We start from the raw sequence: 25042 nt of genomic DNA on the forward strand, positions 1-25042 counted from the left end.
ACCCGAGAACGCGACACCTTCGTCTCTGACAAAGGTGTAGAGAGGTGTGGTTTGTGCGGGTTTCCTCATGTACCCATGTTCGCCTTTGGAAACCGCTTCACCCATTTTATGAAGGATATGTTTTTCACATCAGGACAAAGTTGAACGGTAAGATTTGTGGAAGACTTCATAGTCTGCAGATTAGAACAAAGCCAGAAAATCCCTCCTTGACTGTTTTCGCTTATGTGGAGAATCCTAACGGGTTTCAAGGTGTAAATAACCACCAAATGAGCTCTGTTTATATCCATTTTATTCACTGAGACAATACAGAAAGATTAATAAACGATTATACAATATAAATTATCATAAAAACGCCGAAGCAGACGCGCGCGCGTGTGGGTGCTTTCCCGTTCACTCTTCCCTGGGAAAAAACAAAAAGTCATGTTAAATATTATTCCACGTGATGAAGATCTCTGCAAATTAGCTGGGCTTCTGTCACTTATTACGTTTATGTTTTTTCCCAGTTATGAATCGTATTCTAATATGTTACTTTCCTTAACATTTGAATGAGATTTGCGTATTAGTTGCTGTTGTCTTTCCTCAGAAAGGGTAGATTAGAATAGGGCTGGTTGTCACATGAGTTGGTTGTCACATGATTGTTATTGCCACATTAGAGCACATAGTACAATACTGTTAATGTCACACTGTCAATCTGTCCATTTTGCAGACACACCAAAACTTTGAGAGAAGGGAGTATTTTGTCATCTCCATGAGCCAAAGTAATTTTTTGTCCCTTTGTTCTTTTTGCAATAAAATCTCACACAATATTAGTCATTAAAAAACAGGCATGTTTGAAGGTAAAAACTTTGACTTGAATAAGTTTTTCTCTAGTAAACTAAAGTCATGTGAGAGTTAGATCAAATGTTTATAAAGAGTTCGGCTGATGGTTGTCTCACTTGTCTTGGAGTTGATTGTCACATGTGTGAAAATCAAGCCCCTGAGTATGAGAATGCACAGGCAGTGATGTTTCTTTGTTTCTTTGTTGGCAGAATGGTTTGTGTTGATCCACACATCAATAGCCAGCCAAAGGAAGTATGGCTTTGTTGTTGTTGTTGTTGTTGTTGTTGTTGTTGTTGTTGTTGTTGTCGTCTGCAAAGACTGATCTCACAAAGATTACTCCTGGCAATCCAGGGATAAACATTTGTCATAACTTGCGACTCGTATGACTGTGAGTCAGGGTTGCTGCATCGAGACTAGAAACCCAAAAAATTTCCGTACCTTGTTGATAGGGCATGCGTCAAGACTTAAAATTGTCAGAGTCAGATTAATGTAGTACATTTTTTCTGTTTTTGTTTTTTTTGTTGTTTGTGTGTTTACACTGACTTGCTCACTATTGCTCAAGTTAAAAAAGAAACCTTGTAGAAAAAGACTGTATTTTAAAATATAAACTCTGTCTTAGATTCCAGTGGCAAAGTAGGAAATGAATAAAAGCTGATTAGTGAACTCACCACAAACTAGTGTAGTTATCTGTGAGTGCATTTGTTTTCCATTTTTAGTATGGCCGCACTTTCTACCTATGCAGCTGATGAATTCCCTCTATAGTTTCAAAGAGTCATGAGGAGATATTAGGGGTAATCCTAGTGTGTGAATTGCTTAGGCCCGTAAACTCTGTGTTCTCCTCATACTTACTACAGTTCCTGCAGAAACACTTGGGGGAAAAAAAACCTGGACTGCAATAACCTATCAGCTTTAAGGGTGTTTATGTTTTTTTTCTTTCATAATGTATTTTTCAGTGCTCCTTAAACCTAGTCCATCCATAAAGCCATCACTTCTTCAGCTACAGTCTTTCCTGATAGGGCGATATGTTTATCAATGATTTTATATATCTGCACAAGTCATTTTTACTGAAATACATTCAGTCTGCTATGATGATTGCTATGTATTCAAAAAGAAAAAAAAAGGATTATCAAGTTTCCTGTCAATGGCACCTGACTGTGTATTGTTTCCACTGACACTTTTGTCTGTCGTGTCATCTCCTTTTAGATTCAAGACTTGTATTTTACATTCACATTTGCGCTTGGTTAAAAAAGCAACTCAGGCATTTTCAATTAGTCTCTGCAAATCTCCATTAGTTAAATCTAGCCAGTTCTTCACCTGTTCTCTGCTTACAGTTCTCTTGTTAATTATTTTCATTCCAAATTACAATTTAATGTGTGTCTTCCTAGATGAGAAATCAATTGATTCAGCCATGTGTGGAGTTTCTGAGCATTCTGAAAATACAGCACAACCTTCTTTGCTCCTTAGCTGCCTTTCCACCTAGGCCGCTTGAATCTCTGTCATGTCCGTCCACAAAACATTTTCTCAATGCCACTTCTCTTTAGTTACATTAGATAAAGGTTGTGCCTGGAAGTTATTGTGCTTGTTGCTCAATAATTTAAATGGTTTGTCCGTTTCTATATCATATTTTTACTATATTTAGTTTGTCACTCCTTTGACACTATTTTCATGCTTTTGGGGTGTACTGTCAGGGATAATAGTTGACAAGCTGCAGAACTCCAAAGTTTCTGCTGTTTACTGTCCTCCACAAAAATAACTTTAGTCTCATTGCATGTTTCTTATAAGGTTAGAATCGGCAGTGCGTGAATCCTCATATTACAGTACAAACATTGCAGCAGAGATGTGTCCATTCTTCACTGATGGCTAAGTCAAGATGTATCCTAACAAGACTTTAACTCAGTTAAAGGTTCGACAGCTCCACAAGGCTTTTCTCCCTCTTATCCACAAGTGAACTGTTGGTCAATAATGACCTTTTCTTCTTGCATCCAATTCATTTCCAGCATCATCCTGCATTTGTGTGTCTGCTCACATCCTCTCAGCTCTTCTCAAGTCTACATGGGGATGGTATCAAAGTCCCTTCTAGCTTTAGTCACATTTCTGCTCCCATTAACAAGTGTTTCATTCTGTGAGCTTGAGCAGGCTCCAGTCTTTGCTGTAGGCTCTCCATTCACTAACTCAACGTACCTTACCCTTTCTGCCTGAATGCAAGCTGTTTCTCTCTTCTCCCCCCTGACTTTTGCCAACTCTGACAGACTCTGTGCTCTCCTGGCCATCGGCAGCCTTGAGCCTTAATGCAGGCTCTCTCTTGCCTCTTCTGTATTTTGCAACTCTCATCTTTATCGCAGGCTCTGTACTTTCTGCTGGTCATCAGCAGCAGTGAGCCTTAAAGCAGGTTCTCTCTTGTCTCTCTTCTCCTTCGCCTTATCAAAGGCTCCATGTTCTCTCTCCTGGTGTACACTGGCCTCGAGCCTTTTTCACAGGCTCTCCTTCTCTCTCTTAACTTCAATCTAAACTCATCCCTTACTTTTCTTTTTAATCAGGTTGGTATAGTTGGTCGTGGGTTAGCACAGTGGCTTATGATCAAAGTAGCTATTTATTTCACTTGTGTCTCTCCTTTTCTCATGATGCTGATCTATTTTCTTATCATGTTAATTACACTTCATCTTTAATTACTCCACCTTTTCCTCACTCTGTTGTTGTCACTGTCGTCACACAGATAAAGCTAGCAACAGTAGCTTCCTGTGACTGCGAGGGATACAACTTGTTGTTCACACTACTTTTAACAGTTCAGCTGTAGCAGCAGCAGCCTTGACGACTAAAATGTCAGTTAATTTGAAACATTTTGCTACATCTATTTCTATTTTTTGTCTTTTTCTGTTAGCTTTTCAGCTCCCCCTTTGTTTCGAACTACATTGAAGGTCAGTTCCCACTTTCACCTGTCTGTAGTCTGCATTTGGGTACACGTTCCTCCACATCATCACAGCATGTTCTGACCAGTAATGGACCCTGCAGCCCTAAACCCTTATGATGAGGAAAATGAGACCAATATTTATATTGTGGAGATGGTGTGTAACAAGATAAGATAAGACAAGATAAACCTTTATTAGTCCCACACGTGGGAAATTTGTTTGATAATGAGTGGTTGACTGAGCCCTGTAAAAAATAAAATGAAGTGGTAGTTCTTAAACTACACAGGCAGGTTTCTGGCTTTCCTTTAGTATTAGACCCCCTACCTAAGTTGGTAAAGTACTTTCTAGTCAACACTCTAATGTACTCAACTCACACTAATGTAAATAATAGCATTTTACAGGAGCCATACCACTGTAAACGTGGCTTACACAGGACATCTGTCACTACATTCATGTGACAGACTATAGATCTATTCTCTACATGATGCTTTGTGGTGAGTCTGCACAAAAAAGGGAGGGTTTGTATGAATGGAAAAACTTGAAACTTTAATTCTGTATTGAATGATCAGCTGGGGCGTCAGCTGACCTGGGCGCTGCTCTTGTGGCAACCTGCAGCAGGCGTTTATTGTGTTTTCTAACTTTGTTTTTCAGGGCGTTGGCAAGACGGGCTTTTGGCCATTTATTACAAGCATGTGCTGAGGAAGGCTCATTTTATTGTTTTAAACATCCACTTCACCTTGAGTTTGACTTGTTGCCCTCTGGCTGTTTTAGAGTACCTGTGAGGAAGACCGAAAGACTCCAGGTTTCTCTTATCCCTACTGCAACCCGCCTCCTTAATGGTAAATAACTGTCTTGTGGCTTCTTTTGTATTTATTCTTTTTTTTAATTTTTATGTTATTTAATTTTTTTATTATTATTATTTTGTTTATTGGTGTTTTGGTGGACTCTATCTGTGGTGTTAAGAGACTCAAACAATGGTGTGCATGTCCCCCCCTTCTGTCTGCTTTGCCAAATGTTCTTTAACTTGTGAGCTGGAACACACCTGCATGTTTGCACACTGTATTATGAAGCAATTAGGACCATATGTGTGGTTCTAAGTGAAATAACTGGCTGATCTGGTTAATTTACACTCCTCTGACACACATATATAGATTTTGATCATGCTAAGGAGCATGCAGAACAGAATGTCCAATAGTAAACACAAGGACAGTATGGGGAAGGAAACAATAGTGAATGTAAAGTCACTATTGTTAGTGAAAAGGTATTGGCTTTGTAAGCCTCTATGCACATTACTGTGTTTCTGTGATGTGTTTCATAAATGCATTATGGGATCTGGGCCATTTTACTGCATGTCATCACCACTCTCTCTCTCTCCCCTGCCATACAATCACCTTTTGTCAAATAAAAGTAAAAGGCCAAAATTAAAAAATTTTAAAAAATCATTTGAACTATATATAATTTATGATAATCCTGAGTATGTTTTGTCAGAGTACACATGCTTGTCATCACCATTAAACAAAGTCATGTGTCTTTATTGTCTGACTCTAAGGGTGTGTTTGTAAGCTGAGTGTTTGTTATTCTGTGTTGCAATGCTTCTGTCTCCAAGATAACAAATAGAATAGAATAGAATAGAATAGAATAGAATAGAATAGAATAGAATAGAATAGAATAATCCTTTAATTGTCCCACAAGGGGAAATTTGGTTGTAACAGCAGCCAAAAAGACACATATACAAACAAACAAACAAACAGTACACAGGACACAGAACAGAAACATACACAATTTTTCTTACATATTTACATTAAGGACAATGGTTACTATATACAGAGTACTGTACAGTTATTAAATTAAATAAAAATAACTACAGATAAGAGGCAAACCAGGTTGCAGTGCGAATCGGTTGATTAACTTATTAAATATACATACATAAATACATAGCTTTACTTCCCACAGTCTGCTGTCATGAACTGATTTCTTTTTAGACAATAGCAGAGCTTTCTCAGATTTCTCAGATCAAATTGCTTGAGGTGCAGTTTTGTGATACAGTGTCACATTAATACAAAATCAAAATGCAATTAATCAGTATTTGTAATTTTACCGTTCAATAGTTTCTAAATTCTGGCATATGGTTTCCTATCCAGTGTATTATGTTGTAAATGGATGATATTTAAAAGGTCCTTTAGATGATTTCAAAATTTAATGATTGTCAACAAATCTGCATGAAGCAGAAAGTCAGTTTGGAATGTCAGGACAGTGAAAGCATTATGGGAACTGTCTATAAGTGTGTGTGCGTGCGTGCGTGCGTGCGTGTGCGTGTGCGTGTGTGTGTGTGATTTTGGTGTTATTTCTTCTTCACTGTTTAACTGTTTTGTGCATGTGGTAATTAAAAAAGCTGATGGTAGTTGTTAGACTTTTCTCACTTCGTTCATTCACAGCTCACATTTATATATAATATAATATAAATGTATATTATATTTATATATAATATAACATATAAATGTAATATATATTATATTGTTTTTAATATAATAACTAGCTAGAAAATTTCATCCAGTATATTTGTGTGAATCAATGAATGTAGAAGGGAAATCATGAAAAGAGAGATTTTAGTGGTTAAATCACACTATGAGGCACATAAATTTAAGACTATACATTTCTTTATTTCATTACATATAGGTTGCCATTCCATATAGAAAAATATGGTCTATCATAATGACTCAGATTTGATCTGAAATTCCTTGTTTTGATACTCGTATTTCACCTCTGCCTACAAGATTATTTCCAAACTTAAACTCACAACTTAAACTCTGAACAGGTTTATTTTACTTTCATTGCCTCCCTAGCAACAAAAACAACTTTGAGCTGTTGTGTGTAAGAGCTGGGACACATGTATATGTTGCAGTTGTTTTTAACCATTGCCTTCATTACTGTTATACATTGCAAGTGAATTAACATGAAAAGTGTGTTTCTGCAGATTGTCCTGAAATACATTAAAAGGAAAGCCTGAGGTTTTCCAAAAGTCACATTCATTTGGATAAGTGAGTATTTCATTGAGAGAATGCGAATTTTTCTTTTAGCAGTTTAAAAAAAACCCTTAAAAATATGAAATTAAAAACAGTGTTATATTTAGTGCTTCCAGTGCTCCCTGGTGGTGGCTGTGGCACACAACAACAAAGCCCCCTTAACTTAAGTGCATCTCAAGCTTTGCTACGCTCACAGCATCACCTACACTTTTATACATACTTTTAGACTAAATTGTAAGCTTCTTTTCTGTGCACTCTGAGTAGGCAATTAATTATAAAATGTTTCCAGTGATGGCATTTAGAATTTTCTTTTTTTCTCTCTCAGTTTAGATTTTACATCTTTAATCATCTTTCTCATTTCACAAATGAGCTTGGATGGAAGATTTATGACATTTGACAGGATATTTACCTTCTAAATGTCACCCAGTCGTCGCAGTTTACCGTCTGGAGTGGGTACGTGCAATTGAGCATAGTTCAGAAAAAGAGACTCCAAGAAATGCTTCACATTTTCTCACTCCAACAAAAACCACATTTATTTATCTGTTGCCAGCACATGATCTCTATCTCAGTACATTATAATTATACCCACAATGCCAATAAAGAATGGGTGGAAATACAAAAGGCAAACTAGCTCATACACACACACCTTTTACAATTCAGTACTTTTTTAATGAAATATTGTAAACATACACATAGATTTTTTCCACATTTTTTAAATTTTTTTAGGCAGCATCACACAGACTGTGGCTTCAAACCATGAGTGAACAGTATAATCACAGTACAGAATGAACACTGCTAATGAAGGAGTCTTTGTTGACATCTATTCTAAGCAGGCAGTGTTCATTTAGGATACAGAAGCATGATGTCTACATAAACTGGTGGACAGCCTTTGGCGCGTGAAGAGTTAAATTTCCAATTAAAATAGTTTGAGGCAGCGCTGATAGAGTTGTCTGAGAATTACAAAGCACCGGAACTTTAACTACTGCCATTTAAAGTGTTGGGTTAAACCCTGGATGTGTTTAATTAAGTAGCAGTCAGGAAGTCATCACTGTGTATGCTTTTTTCTCTTTCCTTTTTGTAGTTAAGGCGATGACAGGCAGAAATGGGGAAAAAAGAAAGACATGAAAACAATTAGAGGGGCTTCTCCTGCCTCCTCCTTCCTGTTTTATTAAGAAACAATCAAGTGAACAATCGAGGGAATTTGTGATGTATGGAGGTGTCTGTTTAATTCAACCTGTGTGTACAGCGCCGATTTTATTGTTCTGATTGAAAATGTGCCTGATTTAATTTCATTTAACTGAAAGTTACTAGTGAGGCTAATCACAGTCATTAAAAAGATAGACATTTATATCAAAGCAGCGTGTGGACACATTCACGTTGGGCACTCATATACTGCAGCAATAAGTATTTTATGTATGGCAGGCATTTTTCATCTATATGGGCCTCAAACTGCGTTCTAATTAAAACTGAGCTGAAAAGATTATGTTGTTGTAGATTTTGTTGTAGTTGAGGATATTTTTCTTGCTGCTACAGTTTATTACTGAGATGCCCGAGTTATCAGTCAGGGAAAGCAAATGACTTTCATAAACTGCCCGGGGACTACAAAGTTTCCAGGTTTGGTAGACGGAAATTAGAATGTGGTAATTAATTTTCTATTAGTCGCATTAATCGGGGAAAATGTACAACCAAGACATGATATTAGCTGAAATGATAAGAAGCTAGTTTTTTCCCCCTCTCCCTTTTGTTTATTTACTCACTTACTTATTCTACAGATACCATGTTATACCATTTTAATGTAGAGAAACTAGTGATGGTCTGCTGTCACCTGCTTATTGTGCTACTTTGACCCAGACTCATAAAGACAGCACAGCTCTAGTTCCTTTCAAATAAGACTGGGTAAAGCTCATTCAGGTAGGATTTTTTTTACTTTTTGTCTGACCTGTTGTCAGATTTTTGGGATCACAAGACACATAATGAATCTCCTGTTAATGTATGAAATGGTTTTATGTCATGTAAATAAACAGTAAGAGTTTTTAGCATCAAGTTTTGACTTCTATGGATTAGTTTTCCTTTAATAAAAATTGTAATTGTAATTGTGTAAAACAGGCAGGTGTAGCTCTTATCTGCCTGCTAGGCCTCACGTCTGCTAACATCAGTGAATCAAAACATAGGATCACAAAGCAAAATTCATGTAGTAAAGACAGAAATCAAAGACTAAACGATAACACAAGAAATCAGGTTCTTTGTAATAATAGTAAATAAACTGAAGCAGGAATCCAAAACTCAAATTACCACATATAATAATCTAAACTTTTAAGCACTAGAAGAAGTGAAAATCTAAACTGAGACATTGTAGATCGTCACAAAAGTCACAGATCATGACACTCGAGGCTCCAAAACATCAACATGGCAGTGATGAAAAATGCTAACATGAAATCTTTTATTTACAGTCTGTGCTTTACAATTGTGACTAATGTCCAGCACTTCAAGTTCAGCGATGTTAAATTCAGGGTGGACATGTAGAGAAATGATTCGGAGTCAACTCTGATTGCATGCTGTGCGGTCTGTACTTCATGCTCCTGTGAAGGTTGCCAAAGACGAGAAGGCAAAGAGAGCCAAGATTTAAATAACTGTAGAGCTGAGGAGTTGAGAGACACTTGGTGCAAGGTCAAAGCCGGGAGCACTGCGACCGTTACATCAGCGGCTGCACGGAAACAGAACAAATTCAGAGTCTCAACACTTTCCAGTCAGAAGTGATTAATCTGAAGGTCGCTTGGACAAAAATCAAATATGTGATATTTGGAAGCTAAAAACAATCCCAGTTTCTGTATGAAATATTTCCCACCTTTATGGTTTTAATGTGTCGTTCCTCTCACCTTTTAATAATCAGTCCACTTTGGATGCCAAATAAAATAAAAAAACAGCGACTGTTTCATGTTCTGTTAGGATACATTAATGAAGATTGAAGCCTATATGTTTCTCTCTTCACTGAAAAGCACACCCACGTGCATAGCTGCAAAGACGAAGCGACTCTTTGATCAGACAAAGACCGGCCGGGAAGACGGCAAGAGGAGCAGGTGACACAGAAGGAGAGAGAAGCCCTCGACTTAAAAACAAAATTCAGCTCATGTTTCTCTGCTGGAAACATAAAGTGACAGGAAGACCTTTAGTCTTTCACAAACAGTTTTGACACACTGCTCCATGGTCCATCACAAATGATCATTTCAGTTGTGATGAGGCTGGCACGAGTCATAAATCAGTATTTATGAGTGTCCCATGTAGCTGTGAGGAGTCTGCAGCCAGACTTTATGAATGTGTTAATCATCAGGTTATTAAGAGAGCAAGTTTAATTCCAGGCTCAAAGGACTCTTAAAGCAGTCCTGCCATATTTATGACTCTACTCTTAGAATTAGTAATTGCATTATCAGATAACATTTTAAGGGTGACTTTCCACTTCGGGGCTGGATCTTCATTTTTCATTAAGCTCACCCTGATGTGACATGGAAATATTTTCACCCAGAGGGCGGATATCTCTCACCGCAGTCAGCACTTTTGTTTCCACAGTGGTCGAAAAGAGAAAAAAAAGTGCACCCTCTGTATTTTGTGCACAGATGTGAACAAATATTCTGCTAACTAGCATACACTTTAAAATGCAGCATGTTTTCTACTGCGCTCACTTTCATTTTACCAAAGCTCAGCAGTAGCTGACGAGAATATCCAGCCATCTCTGTTGCAAATTATCGTCCTTATGGCAAATTCTCAAACAATAAATTATGAAATCCTCCAGACTGTGAAGTGTTTAATTGAACATTTGCTCCAGCAGAGGTAAGCAGCTAATCTTTCTCTTCAGTGAAACCATTTGTCATGTTAGTTGGAAATTATGAAGAGTGTTACAGCTGCACAGCATGTCAGCATAAGACTATCAAACAGCTCCAGGACCATCAAACAGCACCATGATCACATTATAGAAAAAATATCACTAGGCTCAGTCCCAGTGCTTCTTATAGGCTTTCTGAAACCCGTATGCTCAGATGAAATGAAATGGTTTATTTCCTCTTTTAGCCATTCAGGACTGCATTGGATTTGGCTGCGTTTTTATAACCTTATATACCAGCCAAGTCCTCTCTGATAGATGATTAATGATCCACTGACTTGCTTTGCCAGAATGGGGCCATCTACATAGTGACTCCATCACTGAAGACAGTGAAGGGCAAAGCCCAATAATATAGATTGCTGTATCAGTGCAACAGGATTTCTTGCCAAGTGTGCACATGAGGGTTTAATTGATATTACCAGTTGCATTTTTATTAAAAATCATGAATTATATGTGTGTGGGAAAGTAGCAACATTAATCTGATAAGTCTTTAACCCTTAAAAAATAATTCCACAAAAGGCCAAATGGCTCATTTTTGAGGTGTATTTTTGAGAGGTTACTAACTTTTTTTATCTAATTGTTTTCATTTAGAAAACACTCATTAGCAAACCTCATTTCCCCCACAGTACACAACTGCTTTCGGTAAAAGGCATGCAACCTCCTAAGTAGGTTGAGACTGTAGATATTAAAGATGGACATAGCCACTATGGCGTCACCCAATCATTCTGGACTCTACATTTTGAACACATTAGTGTCTTCTGCCTAGTTACTTTTTAGGAGTCAAATGTGTCTAGAAATGAATGAGGAGGTGGATTACTTGGTCAGCAAGCCGCATTCATAAGTCCCCAGTCATACTGGCCTACAGAGTGGTAGGCAGTCATAAGGGATAAAGTTGTATTCTCTGACTGGTTGGCGAGTGGTTGCTAGAGGTTGATGACAGCTGCTGAAAAATCATGCAGACCTAGATCCTGGTCAGTGACCAACCTGGCAATGATACACTGCTAGAAAAACGTGGGTTGGCAAATAGTGGGAGGTTTGCTTGGAGGGTTGCTGGGTTGCTGGATGGTTGCTGGCAGTTACAAATTGAAACTCGTTGTAAAAAAAAGTTGGAAGCAACCAGTTTATTTCTGTAAAGTTGAACAATGTAACATTTTGAGCCATACACGGCATAAACTGCAGTTTGTGGCCTTTCCATGCTAGCTTAATTTTCATTGTGGGAGGTTGTTGCTTGTTCAGCAGTCACAAAGTTTTAAGAGGTTGTATGTATTGCTTACCAAGCACACCAGCATGTTATTATCTCCTAACTAGCACTGAATGTACCACTGAGGCACCAGTACAAGTATAGATAAGACCTTTAAAGATATTTGGTTATAAATCAATGTAGATAAACTGAACTTCTGAAATTTAAGAAATAAAACATAAAACCTGTGAAAAAAAATGAATTTGAAGCTCGTGGTTCCACTGATTGAAAAGTTGGGTGACTTTTCAACAACACTAGTAAACAGAATTACAGTAACAAGTGTTTGTGATATTATGTACCCGAAAGGTTGGGCAGCCAGGCAACTGATATTCGCTGCCCTACAGTCACCCTGCTAAAGGCTAAATGTGCTGCAGAGTATCCAAATGAAGTAACAAGTTATTTTAGGCCTAGACTGCTGGGGCTTTCCCAGTTTCTTCTTCACTACAACGTTGTTCACTCACCCTGTGTTTATACAACACTTTGCATTTAATCATTAGTCATTTACCTCTGGCTCTCCTCTACAGGAGGTCTTTTGCTCTGTCTTCCTCCTTCTGATTTCATAGAGGTGGTCACTCTTTATGATGATCAGTTAATCAAGTTCACTTGATTAGCAGCACCTACAGTAGCTGCTACTTACCCTCTTAATTTCTATGAAAGCAGTAATGGTGCACTTACTTTTTCACAGGACTGTAAAAACTTCTTTTTTTCACATGGCTGTGGCAACAATGTGGCAACTGATACCCTTACACATGCAATGAGAACTGCATAAACATGTTCTGCAGCTCTATATGGCCCGAGGTTTACCCAAACACAATAGCAGGGATTACCATTTGCTAAAAGAAATTTTGAACAGAACAACAGTGGGTCATACATACAGAAGAATGGGTATTAACTGATCCATTAAAACCAGACTCATATTACACCGGTGCCTATTTTTCATTGATTCTTCCCTAGCTTCTCACATTCTGAGGAGTGCCTTCACTCCAAAATGGCCACAGAGCATATCATAAAGTATATTTCTGGGAGATTCAGTATGAAATGATATGAAATGACCTGTGTCCATAGCGTGACTCAGAAAGTGCCGCAGTAATTGGTTTTGTCTTCAGAAGGCATTCTCCTTACTTCATCTTTATGTATTACATGCAGCTTGTGCCGACGCTTCCTGCCACTCCATTGTATTCTCAGGTGAACGAATGAGTTATTAACTCTGGTAAACATGAAACACCTCCACCCAGACAGGAGAGATTTTAAAAGTGATGCATGACAAAGGAAATTGAAAATAAACAAACACTGATGGGGAAGAATACAGCATTTGCAGGGGGGTATGGGTGCGTGCTTAACAATGTTTGTTTCATTTATGGAAAGCATTTAAGGCAACCACGCATTGCTAGGAAAAAAAAATCAGGGTTGGCAAATGGTTGGAGAGCGTTGCTGGTATTTACAAATTGAAACTGATTTGTAGTTCGAAGTTGGAAGTGTATTTTTGTAAAGTTGAACGTTGTAACATTTTGAGCCTGTGGAGTTGAACTCATGTTTTGAGCTAGCTGTAAGAGGATAATAGAGGAACTGCAGTTTGTGGCCTTTCCATGCTAGCTTAATTTTCATTGTGGGAGGTTGTTGCTTTTTCAACAGTCACACAGTTTTAAGAGGTTGTGTGTATTGCATACCAAGCACACCAGCAAGCTATGATTTCCTAACTAGCACTGAATGTACCACTGAAGCACCAGTACAAGCATAGCCATGACATTTACAGAAATTTTGTTATAAATCAACACAGATAAACTGAACTTCTGAATTTTAAGAGATAAAAAATAAAAGTCAACAACCCCAAAAGGTTGATTCTGTTCATCTGGACGTAACGTTGCTCATTCAAGTGACTTCTTCAGTCTCAGCTGACTGCAGGATTCCCCAACCTTATAAACCTTTTGGGATTTACTTACCTGAATGACTGAGCATGCATCAAGACAAAAGTCAACAACCAGTGGGAAAAAGCTCATAGTTCCACTGATTGAAAAGTTGGGTGATGATCAGAATAATTTTTATTTTCTTTGGACAACACTAGTAAACAAAATTATGGTAACAAGTGTTTGTGATATTATGTAACAGAAAGGTTGGTCAGCCAAGCAACTGATGCCCTACAGTCACCCTGCTAAAGACTAAATGCGCTGCTATTTGCTTCCTCACAAATGAAAAAAGCCTGGCTTTTCATTTCCTCCAGAACAAGCTCTGGTTAGGCAATACCCTTGGATATTGGTGAATTCCAGTTGGTGACTGTGGGCAGGGATTACAGCTGCTCCGTCAGCCACAGACGGGAGGACAGGTAGGACACTTGTCGTCTTACAGTGCAGTGAGAAGTAACATGGCACCGGCTGCTTTTGATCACAATGACTATGAAATAAATTGTACACACACTACACATCAGTTATTCCTCGTCTTTCCAACCTGTTGTATTGTAGGATTTTCATGCAAAAAAAAAAAATCCTGTAAACAAGTTTGCAGGATGTCAGCAGCCGACAGCCATGCTCGTCAGCTATAGCACAGTGCCAAGGACAGAAACACATCTGCCAGAACCTTCACAGCCCCAAACTGCAAACTTCTTTCACTTGTCAACTGAAACTATTTTTCACTCCTGACATCTGTGTTGGCTTTCCATCTTGCCCGTAAATTGAATCTCAGATCCTCCTCCCTCCCAGTTTTTTCTCTCTGTAGAAAAAAAATGGAATACACACATTGAATCCACAAACAAGCCTGAACCCACAGCACCCAAGGATGAATTTCTTGTCCTGTGGTGCAGCAAATTGTATTCCCCCCCCCCCAGCTTGGGGATATATCCCTATAATTAATAAACATGAAGCAGAGCAATTTCTCTACGACATCTGGAAGCATCTTGTGAAAGGATTTCTTCATTAGAACTTCCAAATGCACTTGTGTGCCATAAAATGCAGATAAATATATGTCCGTGTGAGAGTATCTCATTTACAGGAAGCATGGAGTCTGCCCATCTTAATACGTAGCATGAATTATACATTTCATTCACACCGGCGAACACTATATATCAAACTGGACATGCTGACAGTTCTCATTGTCTGGCTCACCTGTGCCTCCAGATATACATTTACTCCTTTGCCGACACTGAATCACTGCAGACTTAAAACTCAAAGACAGTTAGTGATGCACCTTGGCACTCCCCATCTGTGAAACCCATTTCAGGAGCGAGAAATGGGGAAAAAAATGCAGCAAAAGCTACAGATGAACTCAGACAGGATTAGGTTTCACATTGTTTAGCAAGTGTTTTTATGGCTAATGGGATTTCATCAGGTGGTAAGGTGAGAGAGGCTGGGTGGCGAGGGCTCACGATAGCCAAATGTCAGCTCTGGGTGCTGACATTTGACATTCGAGGGCTCTTTGTGTAAAATAATAACCAATGCATTTGTTTTTCCATTCAAGAAATCAGTTTTTTAGTTGCTGCACCCTTCGTTAGTACACTTTTATCATTTTAACTGAGTACATTAGAATATTTGTCTGTGTTCATTATTGAACTGTCCCTCTGCAACCTTGAATTACATAAGGAGCTAACAGCTTAATGCAAAACATGATAAAAAAAAATTTTCTTATTTTATGACTTTCATTATATGTTCAAGAACATTTGAGTTATGTATTATAGTACAACTCTTTGTCCAGAGTAATTTTGGTTCCTACTTGTCACTGTTTATGTTGGGACTGTTTAGATTGTTACATTCTCTAGGCAACATGTGCACTAGAGAAGCGAATGAGTGCTCGCTGGCCTTCTGTGTTGGTTTTAATTAAAAAAGATAAATCTATCAGACTGTAGCCCACCTTCCCCCCATGAGACCTGAAATCGAGGTAACTTTGTCAAATATATAAATAATATAACCTGGTTGATTTCAAGTGTCTGTCAGTTGCTAAGAAGTGCTACTTCACATTTTGAAGAAGCACCTGTAAGCTAAGCGCAGCTCCACAACACTGGTTGTGAGGCTCACTGAGGAGCAAAATAATCCCTATCCTACAGAAAAACTCAATGGTTAGCATTTAGAAAATTTAACCAGCTCGTTGTTTTTCAGTGAACATGACTTTGTGTGTGTAAAAATACTGAATCATGAACCCACAGATGTGTATGTTGTTTTTACAGATAATGTAAGTCAGCATTCATAGTGGGTGGATCATATTAATTGTTGCGTTGCTTGCTGAAGTTTATTGTCAGAGCTTACTTTGTGATGTCTTTCTATCCCTACCCAGCCTTATAAACCTGTGTTGGCATTTATGTTGGACAAAGCAAGAGATTAACGTTGTATGAGCTTCTTACTCTTCCCACAAGCCAGATTTTTTTATTTTGTTTAACAGTATAAAAGGATAATACAAAACAATTCTTCTCGGAAAATTCACCTTGCTACAGAGGAGAAACAGGCAATATTCAAGAGTGGCACTGAGCAGATGTCAAGGTTATCTCAGTTAGCTAAAGTCAGCACAGAGTAAGTTTATCAAAAAAGTGATACTAAAAATGTAAGCCAACTGTTAGGGTAGTGGCTACTACATACATTAATGTTGGAGCTAGGGAGAAATGTCATCAGTCCTAGCCATGTGTAATGTTAATAGGCAGTGTTAATTTAACTGCATAACATATTGATTTGTGTCTAAAAAGTGTTGTTTCTCAGATTGAAGCTAACAAAAGTCTTCTCTTTTTGATCAGCAAAAAATTACAGTATGGTCCAGCACTACCTCAGAAAACCTAAAATTATCTGCCACCTTATACTTTATAAGTGTATTTTTGCACTATGTCATCCAATGCAAAAAAATTGTGTTATTCTTTTAGTCATTCTAATCTTAATGAAATTGCAGAGGTAAATGTACCTTATTGGCACTGGCAATGACTGATTGTATCGCTGCCAGGCACCGGAGGAGCATACCATTATGGTAGCCCTATCCACTGTGTGTAACGTAAAAATGTGTGCCACAAAAAAGCACACAGGTGAAAGAGAAACACATTTACTTGGTGTTCATTTTTCACTTCCAGACAACTTTTACACTTACATAAAATGCGTGACTGACTTTAGCCAATCATTAAATGGCTGGATATCAGCTGACAAGCAATAATATTAAGTCACGACATTTGCTGGCTCTTTAACTTTTAAACTCAGACCTATAGTTCAACCAGCTCATCCAGTTTGTTTTTTTCTGTCTAAAGTATCTCACGTGTCTCTTTCTGTGCTCTTTACTTTCTTATCTCCCTTCTAACCGGAAGAAACCTCCAGAAAAATCAGGTTCAGTAATGGAGACAGAGTCTATCTGTTGCAACCTTTTTGTAATAAAGAGAAAGAGAAGACAGAAAAGAGAGAGAGGACAAGAGACACACTGTGGGAGATAGGGAGAGTTTAAAAATTACTAATGATTAAATCCAGCAGTGGTTTATAAACACACAGGGGGATAAAAAGAGATGAGTGAAGAAGAAAATGCTCAGTGTATCATGGGAAGCCCCTCAGCAGCTTAAGCCTATTGCACCATAACTAAGGAATGTCAGAATGTGCAGGAAGGGCCAAATTTGAATTTCTGAGGCACCTTCCACCTAATATGCAGCCAGCAGTGGTGAATTACATGGTGAATGTCAGAGGCAAAGAAGACCTTTGGAGGCCAGTGTCAGCAGAGGCAATTCAATTCAATTTTCAATTCAATTTTATTTATATAGCGCCAAATCACAACAAAAGTCGCCTCAAGGCACTTCATAGGTACAGAGAAAAACCCAACAATCATATGACCCCCTATGAGCAAGCACTTTGGCGACAGTGGGAAGGAAAAACTCCCTTTTAACAGGAAGAAACCTCCGGCAGAACCAGGCTCAGGGAGGGGCGGGGCCATCTGCTGCGACCGGTTGGGGAGAGAGAAGGAAAACAGGATAAAGACATGCTGTGGAAGAGAGACAGAGATTAATAACAGATATGATTCAATGCAGAGAGGTCTATTAACACATAGTGAGTGAGAAAGGTGACTGGAAAGGAAAAACTTAATGCATCATGGGAATCCCCGGCAGCCTACGTCTATTGCAGCATAACTAAGGGAGGATTCAGGGTCAGCTGGTCCAGCCCTAACTATATGCTTTAGCAAAAAGGAAAGTTTTAAGCCTAATCATGAAAGTAGAGATAGTGTCTGTCTCCAGAATCCAAACTGGAAGCTGGTTCCACAGAAGAGGGGCCTGAAAACTGAAGGCTCTGCCTCCCATTCTACTTTTAAATACTCTAGGAACAACAAGTAAGCCTGCAGAGCGAGAGCGAAGTGCTCTAATAGGGTGATATGGTACTACAAGGTCATTAAGATAAGATGGGGCCTGATTATTTAAGACCTTGTATGTGAGGAGCAGGATTTTGAATTCAATTCTGGATTTAACAGGAAGCCAATGAAGGGAAGCCAAAACAGGAGAAATATGCTCTCTCTTTCTAGTCCCTGTCAGTACCCTTGCTGCAGCATTTTGGATCAGCTGAAGGCTTTTCAGTGAGTTTTTAGGACATCCTGATAATAATGAATTACAGTAGTCCAGCCTGGAAGTAATAAATGCATGAACTAGTTTTTTAGCATCCCTCTGAGACAGGATATTTCTAACTTTAGAGATGTTGCGCAAATGGAAGAAAGCAGTCTTACATATTTGTTTAATATGTGCGTTGAAGGACATGTCCTGGTCAAAAATGACTCCAAGGTTCCTCACAGCGTTACTGCAAATTATGATTTTGGTCAGTGATTGTTGATCAATCGTCATGGGAATTTGCATAATTATGATTAAGGACCTGACCTCACAGCCCATTGTTCCTTCAGTGGGCTGGTTTCAGTCATTATGCAAATGTACTGTTTATAAGGTTTGGGGAAACCTGCAGTCAGCTGAGACTGAAGAAGTCACTTGGATGAGTGACGAAACGTTTCTCCCACCAAACGCTACGTCCAGATGAACAGATTCAACTTTTGGAGATTTACTTTCCTGGATGATTGAGAATGCATCAAGACGCTCTAATAGGATATTATGGTCAACAGTATCGAACACTGCACTGAGGTCTAGCAGGACAAGCACAGAGATGAGTCCACTGTCAGAGGCCATAAGAAGATCATTTGTAACCTTCACTAAAGCTGTTTCTGTGCTGTGATGAGCTCTGAAACCTGACTGAAACTCTTCAAATAAGCCATTCCTCTGCAGATGATCTGTTAGCTGTTTGACAACTACTCTTTCAAGGATTTTTGATATGAAAGGAAGGTTGGAGATTGGCATATAATTAGCTAAGACAGCTGGGTCTAGAGATGGCTTTTTGAGTAAAGGTTTAACTACAGCCAGCTTGAAGGCCTGTGGTACATAGCCGATTATTAGAGATAGGTTGATCATATTTAAGATTGAAGAATTAATTAATGGCAGGACTTCTTTGAGCAGTTTTGTAGGAATGGGGTCTAAAAGACACGTTGATGGTTTGGAGGAAGTAATCATTGAAGTTAACTCAGAAAGATCAATTGGAGAAAAAGAGTCTAACTTAACATCAATGGTACTAAAAGTAGCTGTAGACGATATTACATCTGTGGGATGATTATTGGTAATTTTTTCTCTAATGATAAGAATTTTATTTGTGAAGAAGTTCATGAAGTCATTACTAGTTAACGTTAAAGGGATGGTTGGCTCAATAGAGCTCTGACTTTTTGTCAGCCTGGCTACAGTGCTGAAGAGAAACCTGGGGTTGTTCTTATTTTCTTCAATCAGTGACGAATAGTAAAATGTTCTGGCTTTGCGGAGGGCTTTCTTATAAAGCAGCAAACTATTTCTCCAGGCTAAGTGATCATCTTCTAAATTTGTGACACGCCATTTCCTCTCCAGCTTACGAATCATCTGCTTTAGGCTACGTGTTTGAGAATTATACCACGGAGTCAGGTACTTTGGATTTGAGGCCTTAGTTTTCACAGGAGCTACAGTATCCAGAGTCGTACGTAGTGAGGAGGTAAAATTATTAACAAGATGATCGACCTCTGTTGGAGTAGCGTTCAGATAGCTGCTCTGCTCTATGTTGGTACAGGGCATTGAAGATGATAACAGTGGGTGGATTATATTCTTAAACTTAGTTACAGCGCTTTCAGAAAGACATCTACTTTGATAAAGTCTACTCTCCACTGCTGTGTAATCAATTATTGTAAATGTTATCAGGAAATGATCAGACAGCAGAGGGTTTTCAGGAAACACTGTTAAATGTTCAGTTTCTATGCCATATGTTAAAACAAGATCTAGAGTGTGATTAAAGTGGTGGGTGGGTTCTTTTACATTTTGAGAGAAGCCAATTGAGTCTAATAACAGATTAAATGCGATGTTGAGGCTGTCATTTTTAGCATCTACATGGATGTTAAAATCACCCACAATAATTATTTTATCTGAGCTGAGCACTAAATCAGATAAAAAGTCTGAGAAATCAGAGAAAAACTCTGTGTAAGGCCCAGGTGGACGATATATGATAACAAGTAAGACTGGTTTCTGAGTTTTACAGCTGGGGTGGACGAGGCTAAGCATCAGGCTTTCAAATGAATTAAAAGTCTGTCTTGGTCTTTCGTTAATTAATAGGCTGGTGTGAAAAATTGCTGCCACACCGCCCCTCGGCCTGTGCTTCGAGGTTTCTGGTAGTTAGAATGACTCGGGGTGTTGATTCATTTAAACTAACATAATCATCCGGCTGCAACCAGGTTTCTGTAAGGCAGAGTAAATCAATTTGTTGATCAATTATTAAGTCATGTACTAACAGAGACTTGGAGGAGAGAGACCTAATATTTAATAATCCACATTTCACTGTTTTACTCTTTGGTTCAGATGTGGATACTGTATTGTTCTTTCTTTGTGATTTTTTATGTTTAAGTTGTTTATTGCTGGTTTTTGGTTTGTTTTTTGTCTGTTTGGGAGCTGACACAGTCTCTATGGAAATGGGTTTTGGGGGGTAGCAGGAGGAGAGAAGCTGCAGAGAGGCGTGCAGTGTTGCCAACTTAGCGACTTTGTCGCTATATTTAGCGAGTTTTCAGACCCCCTAGCGACTTTTTTTCTATAAAAAGTCGCTAAAAAAAAGATGAGCGCGCCATCGCTTTTACTCTCAACAAGCAGCGGTGCTGTAACGCAGTCAGTTCTTCTTTTAATCTTTTACTCTTATGCTGTTTTGTGGATCACAAGGTTTAAAACTACTTATAAACACACACAAACACAAAGTAACTCCACCAGAGTGCCTATTTCGGGTCACTTTTGCCGGTCCAAGCCCGGATAAAGTAGCAGGGTTGGAATTGTGACATTAAAAAAAACAATAATTGCTAAAAGAAATTTAATTGTAGTTCTAAATAAACTCTAAATGCATTTAGGACGTTTTTTACTCACTTTATGTCTCTTCCACGATGTTATTTCTCTCTCCAACAACATAGGTTACAATTATATTAGCGTGACCAATTATGCAAATTAGGTGATGACGTCATTTAGCGACTTTTAGGACAGCCAATAGCGGTTTTCCTTACTGAGGAGTTGGCAACACTGGAGGCATGTAAGACTGCAACTCTGCTTCCTGGTCCCAACTCTGGATAGTCATATTTTGGGGGGTTTAATAAATTGGTCCATATTTCTAGAAATGAGAGCTGCTCCATCCAAAGTGGGATGGATGCCGTCTCTCCTAACAAGACCAGGTTTCCTCCAGAAGGTTTGCCAATTATCTATGAAGCCCACATCATTTCTGGGACACCACTCAGACAGCCAGCAATTTAAGGACAACATGCGGCTAAACATGCCACTCCTGGTCTGATTGGGGAGGGGACCAGAGAAAACTACAGAGTCCGACATTGTTTTAGCAAAGTTACACACCGATTCAATATTGATTTTAGTGACCTCCGATTGGCGTAACCGGGTGTCATTACTGCCGACGTGAATTATGATTTTACTGAATTTACGTTTACCCTTAGCCAGCAGTTTTAAATTTCCTTCAATGTCGCCTGCTCTGGCCCCTGGAAGACAATTGACTATGGTTGCTGGTGTCTCTAGCTTCACATGTCTGAGAACAGAATCACCAATTACCAGAGTTTGACCCCTGGCGGGTGTGTCGCCGAGTGGGGAAAAACGGTTAGACACATGAACAGGTTGGTGGTGTACGTGGGGCTTCAGTTTAAGACTATGCTTCCTCCTCACCGTCACCCAGCCGCCCTCTTTCCCCAGCTGCTTGGGGTCTGCCGGGGAACAGCTAGCGGGGCCTACGCTATCTTCGGCTGCACCAGCTACAGGGGCCTGGCTAGCTACGGGTGAATGAAGGGTGCGGCCGAGTCTCCAATTCAGTAATCCTGGCCTCCAGAGCTGCAAATATGCTACATTTGTTACAGGTATCATTACTGCTAAAGGAGGCCGAGGAGTAACAAAACATCTGACACAATGAGCAGGAAAGTGCAGGAGGGACAGGTGAAGTAGCCATGGTGCTAACGAGTCAGCTACGAGCTAAGCTAAGCTAGCGAAACAGTACAGAGACAGTGAGTGAATACTTTGGCTATAAATTAGGTAGTGAGTACACAAAAAGTGTGCTTCGGATGAAGCACGTGAAGATTATACTATGAAAAAAGAATATATCTACCAGTTTTTAATTAAATTGCTAAGCAGATAAGCTACTCAGAAACACCACTGTGTTTGAGCAGGAACAGGAAGTGATACTCTACCGCAGGGTTTTAATAGTTTTGCAATTTTCATTAGTTTTTATTTTTATTTCGTTTTGACTTCAGATTTTCAATTTTATATTAGTTTTAATTAGTTTTTACCAATTGTTTGCTAGTTTAGTTTAGTTTTTATTTTTTTGAAAATCCTTAGTTTCAGTTTAGTTTTGATTAGTTTCAGTTATAGTTTTAGTTGTGTTTGCAATAAAGTGTAACAAAATCCCAGTTTCATCATATCAGTCATTCTCTTCTGCTTATCCTTGGGTATGTTGCTATTCCAGCTACCATACCCTGCACCCTGGACAGGTCGCCTGTCTGTCGCAGGACTAACACGCAGAGACAGACAACTCACATTCCCACCTATGGGTTCTTTAAATAAATAAATAAAGGCAGACGAACAACCATTGATACCAGGCAACTATAAAATGTATATATATATTGCAGCACCGGGTGTTAAGGCAATTGACTCACACAGTTATGTAGATATCCCAGTCCTGTTGTCTCGGGATGCATCACGCTGCCTTGCCTGGGGTTAGCTTCGGTTTCTGGGGATGAGGGTTGAGTGTGCTCCCTTACCTTCTCCAGGTAAGCTAGGTTAGCCTTATTGTGTGAGCTTTTCAAGTGCACTTTAAGGTTTGTGGGATTTTTTTCCTTTTAGAAATGTCTCTCATAATTTGTCTCTTTCCACTACAAGACACTTGCTTTATCCAAAACACAGTCATATTCAAAGTAATCCCAAATTGGACTCTGGTGCTTTCTCCAGACTTTTCCTGCCATGATTCTGCGCGTGGACGGAGCAGCAACACAGATGACTCGACTAACGTACTGCCACCTGCTGGCATAATGAGACACAGCAAGAAAAAAACCTGGAAACTAAACTTCATTTTCACCCTTGACTATTGTATGACACGCACACATCAACGAAAACTAAACGCAGTTTTGCAATAAATTCAGTTAATTTTAGTTAGTTTTGTGAACACTCATTACAGTTACGACCCGGCTCAAAGGCCGCAACATAAAAAAAGAGATGAACACCAGATTGTGGGTGAGAAGAGGTTTTTCTTAAAATGGCATAGCAGGTTCGCTAAAATGGCTGGTGCCACCAATGCAAAGACAAGTGAGCTTTTCGGAAGCTTGCCTCAGGTATGCTTTTATCCACACCTGAGTAGGTGTGGCCAATTAGCACCAGCTGAACACACTGAGCAGATTAGAGGCTGCAGAGGGACGTAACAAGTTAGTTTTCCTTTTTTTGTTTTTATTTTTATTTCCGTTAACGAAAATGTTTTTTCACTTCTAGTTTTCGTTATTTCGTTAGTTTTCGTTAACGATAATAACCTTGCTCTACCGCAGAGCGAGCGAACACCAAGTGACAGCAATAGGGCAATACTGGTTTGGCTGGGGGTTATTGATGACTGAGGAGGCAGAACCCTTCTGGAGGAATGACACGTGGCCGAGATGAGGCCGAGACCCTTGAACTTGATAGAAATGCACAGTCCATTGTCTCCAAAAGTTGAATCTGTTCATCTGGACGTAGAGTTTTGTGGGAGAAACGTTTCGTCACTCATCCAAGTGACTTCTTCAGTCTCAGCTGACTGCAGGTTTCCGCACAGTCCATTGGTTCAGCCTTAGGCGGCACAAGATCCACTGCCTGGGGCTCTGCAGGTTCTGTAGGTTCCAATTCTGTCTGTATTGAATGTCCAGGACACTCAGTAGTGCAGAATATTCAGGTAGCTCTAAAAGCTCGGGCTGCTCAGCAGAGCTATCTCCTCTGATGGCTGGAGCTCTAGCTCTAACTCGTGATGCTCAGCATTAAAAAACTCATTTTCTATACTATCAGGCTCAGAAAAAGAAAATTCAGTCTTAATCGTGCCATTTTATTGCTGGTCAACTCAAAGATGGGAAGCACTATTGCAATTTACCAGCACTGGAGATATTTTCAGAGCCACAGGAATTAGCAAACATGGGCAAATAAGCTGGCTCTGGCTGGGAAAAAGAGACAAAGGCGGGAGTTCTGCTTCCTTTTGGATGAGAGACCAGCCAGAGCAACAGCTACAAGCTTATAGTCCTCTGCCCACAGCCTAGCCAGGGAAGCGGCTGGAAAGCTGGGCAGCACTGCAAGAAGACACTGCTGAGGTAATTGTGACTCCGGGCTCACATTCCTGAATCCACCGCTGTGAGCCTTGCCTTCTCTTGCTGACTCCTGGTAATGTGGCTTGAGTGCTGGGCTGCTGCTCCAAGAGAGAAGAATTAGCTAAATGTAACGAGAACGAGCGGATTGTGATGGGATTGGAGAAAAGTATAGCCAGCCCACCATCATCGCTGGAGCTTCAGGTTGAGATGGGGCAGCTGCTGGGATAAGCTTGAACAACTCCCCATACAGAAAAATGAGAGTTAACTTGAAACACCTCAGCTACTCTTCCAAAACAAGCCCAGAGTCTGCTTGGTTTATGTTGTTGTCAGAGCCTTCTATCAGAGATCTGTATGAAAAAGGACTTAT

General features: G+C 39.4%; 1 long non-coding RNA gene across 1 annotated transcript in view; it reads left to right on the forward strand.

The window, feature by feature from the left end:
* Positions 1-23: 23 nt before the first annotated feature.
* Positions 24-25042, forward strand: part of LOC120435521 — a 33728-nt gene continuing 8709 nt past the window's right edge. The window contains exons 1-2 of the long non-coding RNA XR_005609785.1: positions 24-147; positions 4497-4564. This is a non-coding gene — a long non-coding RNA (uncharacterized LOC120435521). The remainder of the gene's footprint in view (positions 148-4496; positions 4565-25042) is intronic.

Source organism: Oreochromis aureus, linkage group 22 (genome assembly GCF_013358895.1).
Source record: "Oreochromis aureus strain Israel breed Guangdong linkage group 22, ZZ_aureus, whole genome shotgun sequence".
NCBI lineage: Eukaryota > Metazoa > Chordata > Actinopteri > Cichliformes > Cichlidae > Oreochromis > Oreochromis aureus.